The sequence below is a fragment of the Miscanthus floridulus genome, chromosome 2 (genome assembly GCF_019320115.1).
Source record: "Miscanthus floridulus cultivar M001 chromosome 2, ASM1932011v1, whole genome shotgun sequence".
In the NCBI taxonomy this organism is placed as follows: domain Eukaryota; kingdom Viridiplantae; phylum Streptophyta; class Magnoliopsida; order Poales; family Poaceae; genus Miscanthus; species Miscanthus floridulus.
This window is the reverse complement of record NC_089581.1, coordinates 41,554,571-41,563,528: the sequence shown is the minus strand read 5'-3', so window position 1 is coordinate 41,563,528 and position 8,958 is coordinate 41,554,571. Positions and strand designations below refer to the sequence as shown.

The 8,958-nt window shown below is 42.0% G+C and overlaps 1 pseudogene; it reads left to right on the top strand.

Annotated features, from left to right (window-relative positions):
• The first annotated feature begins 213 nt into the window (after positions 1–213).
• Positions 214–8,958, top strand: part of LOC136536408 (WAT1-related protein At5g64700-like) — a 59,182-nt pseudogene continuing 50,437 nt past the window's right edge.

Here is an 8,958-nt window from a genome sequence, read left to right as displayed (position 1 = left end):
CCCACTTGTCGTGCTTATTTCCCGAGCCTCCGCCTGAGGGCAGCGCCTGGCGGGCGGAGGCCTCCACCTCCTCCACACTGTCTGAGACTGAGTGTTTCAACAGGAACTATAGAGATGAGCGCATATTATAGGGAGGCAACAAACTAACCAGCCCCTCACTCACACACGCACAAACACCACACACCTTGCCATCACTTAGCTTGGAGATCTATCATGGAGGCAAGTATGAAGCCTTATTACGTGGCCATCCTCATACGTACAGCTGATCTACACGTACTGGCATGTTCGTGATATCCAAGGCTGCGTTCAACCAGGGGATGAACACCTACATCTACATCTTCTATCGCCAGGCAGCTGTCTCCCTCATCTTGTTGCCTATAGCGCTTCTACGAAAGTAACAATCCATCTCTCTATATTATATATATTGTTTGATTTGCTGAGAAATACAGATCCGTTTGATTATATTTGTAGGAAAAATGCACAACGACCCGTCATGTCATCCCGGGTGCTCTTGAAGCTCTTCCTTTGTGCCTTGATCGAGTATACGCTCATCTTTAATTTGTAGAGTATAACTGTAACACCTCAGGTATTTGTCCCCAGTTAAGCAATGGGTTTAAACTCAACCATGGCATGCTAAGTGGTGATGGAGATGTTAGGTCAAACATATGAAAATGAGCCACCACTTAAAGTTGGACCATGCACCATTGCTTACATGCTGCCCTTTCTAAAAAGTATGCTTGAGTAATGCTGGATGTACTTGTTTCATGTGTCTCGCATCAATATCCATCTATATTGATCCATGGAAAAGTTTCATGAAGTTTGGAATCAAGAAGTCACATGAAATGACAAGTTATGTCCTTGCATGGATTGTTTTATAAAGTGATTGGAATTCTAGATCGTCAACCAAACCTTGGAACCTTGCCCAAATGACTCTAATTGAACTCTACAACAAAAGTCATGGAGGGTTCGTGTTGAGCAGAGATCAAGAAAATGCATCAATCGGTCTAAAACTCAGATTTAAGCTTTACCGCGATGCTACTTTGACCTATGTTGACCAATTACTTACAGTGCTTGCATGGAGTTAAACCTTCAATAAAAGTTGAAGTTTAAGTTGAATAGAACCAAATTTGTTTGATGCTCAAGAGCTAATTCAGTGCCTAGCTAGATCAAATGGAGCTCACAAGAATCAACAAACTGCTGTTTTTGGAACCCTGAAATTTGGCTAAGTGTAGATGACGAACTTCCAGTTTTCAATTTCAATGTACCCATATTTGGCAAATTTTAGTTTGCAAACCATTTCAAATTTGGGAAAACTCCTTTAAGGAAAGTTAGAGTACTCTTGTAGCTCTACACAACGGTGTAATTGGTGGAACAAATAATCGATCGGTTTAGGAGATATGATGGGAGGAAAATAGAATTTCAGCTTGTATTTTCACGGTGGTATTAGAATTTTGAATCAGTTGAACAGCTACAATGGCCGACCGGCCATAGGCGTGCGATGCCGCGTGGCGTCCCAGCTCGCCCCGCGCTCGCCACCTCGTGACCGTGCTCGTGAAAACGGAGACCTGGCGCCCTCAGCTCTCTCTCTGGCTCACTCGCTCGCCCTCCCTCTCGCCCTTCGCTCCATCTCGCTGTCTCGCCTGCCATGGCAGACGAGCGAAGCCCCACTGCCGCCGCATCCTACTACTCCGCTCGTCTGCGGCGCGAGCCAAGAGCGCTACCACCTCCGCCTTTGCCTTCACTCTTGCCCCGCGCCGTTTGCTCGACCACGCCACCGCCTACAGCCTGCGGCCGCCGGAGCTGCTCGCACGCCGCCGCCACGGCTGCTGCTGCTCCCGTGGCTGGGCCGCCTCAGGCAGCCGCTGGCCTGGCCGACCTCTCCCTTAGCCACGCGTGGGCCTGGGCAAGCCGCGCCCCCGCCGCTCGCCGCCGGCAGGGCTGCTGACCGGCGGGAATCAAGTTGCCGTCGAGCTCCTCTGCTCCAACAGTGACCAGGGACCTCATGCAAGAATTTGAAGAAAGGGAGGGATCCAACTGCGAAGCCATGACTCATTTGAATAGTTCCCCTGAGGACCTCTTCGCTGTAGTTTAATTAATGTTTTCTGCAGGGACGCCGATGCAAGACTTACATGTCTTTTCCTTTGTTTTTATAGATTTGAATGATGAACTTTGAAAATTCGTAGTAATTTGTATAAAAATCGTAAAATAGTAAATGAGGACTTTTTGGAATCCTTGCAAAATTTTCTATGCATTAGATCTATAATATGACATGTTTTATTTTAAATATTTGGCTTTACAAATAGATCTATGCAGTTAGGTTCTTAATACTAGTTATGTCTTGTATTTTTCATAACCGAAGTTGTGGTGCTCAAATAAATGTGAAATTTTTATGGAGTGTTACTCTAGTGATGTTTGATGTCTGGTAAAAATTTCAGGAGTTTAGGCTTGATGGTTTAAGAGTTATAAAAATAACAAATTCCTTGTGTTGCTTTGCTCCTATTCTGAATAGTCCTGCATGTTTGAATTAATTGGCTCAGTTAAGTTATGAATCTTGACTTTATGATAATACATGAGTTGTAGTGCTTTTATTATGATTTTCAAAAAGCTAAATATCTTGATTTTTGATTAAATAGATCTTGAGTTATGCTTGCTTAAATCTCTGTGGCTGTTTCTGCCCAAACCCATAGAGGGTTTCCTTGTTCTTACTGTAGGGAATTCTTAATAGTAGAATTAGCTTGAGGTGTTTACAACAAAGGTGTTTATAATTTTACAAGATTTCTAAAAAGTCTAGAACCACATTTATTCGACATATATAACTCCATTTATAGCTGTTTAAAGTGGCATGTCAGTTTCTGTCTATGTTTTGGACAGAGATTCAATTATTGGATTAATTGACCCTTCTAACTATAGAATCATCTTAATATGAGAATAAGAAAGTTGTAGGTAACTTCCTAATCTTTTCAAAAAGTTATGGTTCATGTTTGTTGGAGGTCTAGAACTCCAGTTGTGCTTCTCTGAAATTTCTATCAGTTTTCTGTACCACTGCTGTTGGATTGCATTTGCAGTTTTGCTTGTGCAATTATTTTAGTGGTGTAAATGATGTTTTCTATGGTTGTAGTGAATACAAAAGTTGTATAAAATTTCATGATCTTGCTTGTGTTCAAATTGTAAGGTCATAGGCCAGATAGTGTAGGAGTTACATGACTTTTAAGTCTTCTATCAGGTTTTGATTGTATTCTGAGCAGATCTGAAAGATGTTAGTGTTTGATCTAGTTACGATTTGAATGAGCTTTTGGTTATAATAAAAAAGTTGTAGATAATTCATGTATCTAGCTGCTGTTAAAATTTGGTGGTATTTGGCCTTGTAGTTTGTGAGTTATGCCTGTTTAAAGTTGGGTTTTAGAAATGGCTGCTCTCTGTCAATTGTGGAACAGTTTCTGTAAATGGGTATATTTGACTTAGTTAACTTGAGAATCATGCTAAGATGATTAAAGATGAATTGTAGAAAATTTCATAAGCTTTCCAGAATGTCTTGTTTCATGGCTATTGGATTTATATAACTCTAGTTATGATCCAAACATGAAGCTGTTGATTCTAGTCCAGAAATAGACATATGCTAGTTATGGTTGTTTACTCCATGTGTTGCTAAGGGTGGCTTATGCCCTTGTTGATGGTCAAGTTATGATACTTGTGGCCTTGTTAAACTTGTGTCATGCTTGATGTGCTTGCTCTCTATAGTTAGTTGTGTGATGTTAGTTAAATAGCCATTGGTGTCTATATCTTGCATAATCTTGTGTGTCTTGAATGTTTCTGTGATGCCTCTTGTATTACCATTCTTCATATTCATGCACTTGCATCTTGCATCTCATCTAGGTGCGCTAGATGAACCACGTGAAGGATGTGATGTTGGAGCCGAACCCGAAGACAGTGTATGGTGGACCTATCCCGAAGGTGGAAGGACTGGACAAGTGCTAGGACGGGAGATGCTCACTTAGCGAGTGTCGTCTAACTAACACTGACTCAGTGTGGGATCCCAGGCAAGCCTCGGAGCATTCTAAGTCTCCCATGTTTTTACAAATAACTTGAGTATCTTTTATTGTTGATGATGCATTAAGTATAGGAATTGGTTGGAACCAATTGTTGCATTATATCCTTACCTTGTCCAGATAAAATCCTATGAATCCTAATTAAGTGTAGGATCGAATGATGCTTAGCTATGCTTAGACCGGTAGAAGTCGGGTGATTTCCTATCACCTGCGAGATGTAGGATGAGCTCTGGTCACGGTTGGCTATATTTGCTATCATGGAAAAGAACCATGTGTTAATAATGAAAAAGAGACCGGACGAGATGACGGTAGTGCAGCAACAAGGCATGTAGGTCTTGGGTGTGAATCTATCCCCGTCTGTGTCGTTTAAGGACCGATACGCTGTACGTCCTCATATCATGTTGAACGCAGCCTAATACTTAGCTGGCCAGATAAGTCGTTCCGACCACGAAGCCTAGTAGCTCGACTTAGGCCGGGGATGCGAGTAGTGGCGTGCATTCTAGAGGTAGTAAGGATGTGCAGAGAGCCATTGGCATAAGTCCAAGGCGTGTTAGAGTCCCGAACAACCTTGGCAGAGTGGTTCTCTAAGAATGTCGATCTGTTCGGACTCGTGACTCCTGAATCGTACCAAAGGTGACTCGTTTGCGACCCTGACGGGGGAAGCAGGGTTTGTGTTTAGGAATACCCCTCCAGCTGGATAGGAATCGATTCGAATCGCCGTCTCTCCCGGATAGTGAGAACTTGACTGAGCAGCGGCAACATAGATTCACTAAATTTAAAGATATGGTTAAATGATGATGATAATGACAATGAGCCATGAAATACCTGATATGGTTATTATTGTTTGTAACTTAATCAAGTGATTGATTAGTACAGGTGCTAATATAGAGGGTAGGTAATGGCTAAAAGTCACTGCTAGTACAGGTGAATAATGCTAATGGTTACTCCAGCTATTACGCAAAAAGGTTGTCCAGCCAGATCCACTAAATTAAGCTATGCATGATCCTTGGTGTCATTTGTTTTGGTTTCCGACGGGTAAGTCTGGCTGAGTACATTCGAGTACTCAGGGTTTATCCCACCATGTTGCAGGTGGAGTTCTCGGCCTGTTGAAGAGGGTGGCTAACCACCGGTGGGCTCGGTGATCCTATAGTTACTTCTCATCTATATGCTTTTGTCTGATGATGTCACTTATGCTAGCAATGTATTCGGAACATATATTAATGTAATCTTTTGAAAGCTATGTTATTTTCACTAAGCGGTTTTGAAACCCAAACTTGTACTATTATTTATGAACCTATTGTAATATTATTTTCGCTGCAACTCTGCGTATGTGATGTGTATTTGCTTAATCACGCCATCTTGGTTGTGATGTTGATTTACCGAGGTCTTTCGGGACACTCGGCGGACTACCGGGTTTATATGAGTGAAAGTATGTGTGTGTCAACGTGTTAGCGGGGACAGCCATACTTGATCTTGTATAAATTGGGCGGTTCTATCACAGCTGGCATCAGAGCAAGATTGAGCATAATACTGTCATGTACGTCATTTTAAAAACAAAGTTTTGGTTTTAAAAAGCCTATTTTAACTAAAACTTTAGCTACAGCCAAATTTGTCAAAACTTATTTGCAAAACTATGCTAGCAACATCCTCCTTTATGCCCAGTTAAGGACTATTAGGTGGCTATCTAAGTACTAACATTGGGATTTTTACTTTCGTCGTCCATACGGCGTGCTATTGTATGGATGCCATTCACTTGAATGGTAATATATGGATCAACTGCCTCTACGCCCAGGTAAGTGTGAGTTGTGAGAGCATGACCGTCCAACTGTCAGTCTAGGGGAGAGTTAGCTTTAGTTACTGGAATATTTACATGTTACACACATGTATATATGAAGGTACTTAATTGTGGGTATATCTGTCGGACAGCTATGGATACCGAAGTATATATATCTAGGGATGTATATATGGAGAGTATCTTAGTTTACTGCTTTCATTGTGTGCTTATTTATCTCTTGTGGGGATGGGCTGCAATGAATTTGCCTACAGGTACGCTAACCACGAATGCGTAGATTGAATGTAGCTGACGACTAGCTATATATCGAGAGAGTACGTGTTATGCCATCGACATAGAACGTGATTGCCACCTTAGGCTGGCAATTTCGTGAGGACGAATGGGACGAGCATGCATCATGATTGTGCTTGTGCATAAATATGCTTCCCTCACCTTGTTCTAATGCTAAGTAACTTGTGATCAATGTGATGTCACTATTTTCCCTATGTGAAGCTAGCCAAAATGCCTTGTCCCATGTTGCTTGAATAGCTATGCTTGAAGTTAGTGTGTGATTAGCTTTGTCTCGTATGTTGGCTTCCTAAGGAAATAGATGACAAGTTAATAGTTAACAAAAAGTTCACCCCTTTGAAAACTAAATTGCTAAATGTAAGTAAAACTTGTTTTGTAGAGGTATCCACCTACTCAGTAAAAAGGAAATAAAAATATAACAACACCTTACTACCAAGTTTATGTGTATTGGTGTTGCTGTAGGTGACTACTTGTTATGTGCGAGCTTTGTGCTTAGTAATAGTCGCTTAAGCTAATCGGGTTGAGTATATTCGAAATGCTTGCTTAAGACCATGATGTATGTGTGGATGCTCGTTATCTAGGTAGTGCCACAGTTGTCACCCCTTTTGTTCTCGGTAAGCATAGGAGTGTAGAAGAGCGCTATCCTAGAGCAGCGTCGAAGTTTTGATAATCTCAGGGTTGTTGTCTACAATTAAGTTCTCTCTTAGGAACCTGAGCCTGTACACGAGGTTGCTAGCCTTGAACGTTGCGCTACGAAGACCTTTATCCATGCCTTTGCTTGACCTTAGGCCCAAGCTTAGTTCCCTTGAATGCTTGCATGTTTCATGGTTGTCCCACTCCTGTGTGGGAGGGCCCTACTCAAAAATCCTTCTTAGATCTCATTGCTCCTTTTACAGATGATCTGGTGCAACGCTAATCGCTATCTATCCTGGCTTTGGAACCTTTTCCTCACAGATCATGTCATTGCTTTATCAACTGAATCCCTCATTAGTGCAATGGCTCTATCCCTCGAATCTCATGTATTTTGTCTCCAACTCTTTCAAGTATCTGGATGTTTATCAGTCTTGATCTCATGTTGTTGCTCGACAAGACCAAATCTCATGTTAATCTTTATCTGGTAATCACTTTGGTGGACACGAGGCGTTTATGGAAATTAAGCAAGAGTCTCCTGCTTAGTTGCCTTTGGCAATTAGGCTATGTTCTTTTGCGCTGTGTTTTGATCTTCTGATCGCCTCCTTGTTGATTCCTAACCTTGTGACTATCCTTGTTTGCTATCCCTCTTTTGCACAATGCTTGTTCTTACAATCTAATTGGTGCCACTAGAAATTTCACTTTGGTTGTATGTTCAGTAATGGTGCCATGATTAGCGATCTACGGTGCCGCGACGGAACCTAGGGCCTCCTTGTGGGCGGCCGACGCATGGTTGTGCTGCTGGGTGCGCGCTGGTATCGAGGTTTCTAGACATGATCCATTGCAGAACTACACTGATGTGTTATTTTCACGTGAGCTCTTCCTTGGTTATCTCTCCATATCTTATCGAAGATCCATATATCAGACCGAAAGTAGTAGAGCTTCCTTTTGAAGTCACAAAAAGGATAACCTTTGAAGAACTGGTCACCAACATAAACATTAACAGACTACAAGAGGTGGTAGACAAGTGACTCCACTTGGTTGTCCCAGTATTGACGTCTGTCACCTAGTGAACAACTTATGTCATCCATGTTGGATCAGAAAGGTACCCAACACTTAATGTTGGACAAGTTATCAATCTAATGATAATGGATGGCGATATCATGTGGTGTAACAGGTCATCGGGTGCTCATAAACCTCCTGTTCAAGTTCTTGATCTGTAGGTGCATGATGGTCATACAGTTGAAATCAACCATCTCTAGTGTGACTCCTTATCTACAGACTTCGATGGCGACCGTCTGTTTGTGCCTCGATTGCAATTATTGTTGTGGTCAAGAGTAAGAATTTGGAACTTTGAGTGTTGAGAGACAACTGATTAGTTACTAGTCGGAAGCTTAACCTCCAGCTAGGTGACAACTTTTTGCTAATTACGAAGGTTATGTCTCGCAGAGCAATGTTAAGCAATGTAATAGCAAGCCATTTAGCAATGCAACTACTGCTTTGTTTTCCAAAACCTGTGCTATCAAGTCAATTCCATATTGGACAATCACATAGATAGTACAAGATGTTGTATCGGCTACGTAAGGAGCTAGTGAAAGCATGTGCCTAGTTTTGATCAGCATCATTGTGCCCCTAGGTACCACAAATGGATTTGTTCAAGGTTCTATTAGACCATGTGCCAGAGAACATTCAGAAATGGTTCCTTGTCTATGTAGGAATGCCCTACATGTGTAATAATGCTTTGTGCCCTGCGAAAACAGCCCACAAGTCCAATGCTTGTGCATCGTCAAGTTGGTGTCTAGAACGATGGTTGAAGTGTTACCAGAGAAGCATGTGAGGAAAACTCTAGCCTCCATCCTCAGCTAGGGAAAGGCTGCTGTTGCTAAAATAAAGGTTAGAGAGTGCAAAACACACACCTCAACGTGTGAAGCAAAGAAAAAGGAGAACATGAAATCTGTCTAGATTTTGTGGCACTAAACCGGTTATCTTCAAGCCGGCGATTAGTGACTCAAACGAAGTTGGATTGACCCCAAACTTGGTGATCTCATTCCTTGCTTAGGACCCTTTAATGTCTTAAGTTGGTTTGAGTATTGGTTGAGTAAAACATCAGATTTGAGAGATATCTTGTTGGCTCGGTTTGCTGCCATTTCCGAACAGAGCAGTTTTGGTAGATGAATTGTTTGGATGGTCAAACGGTATCCG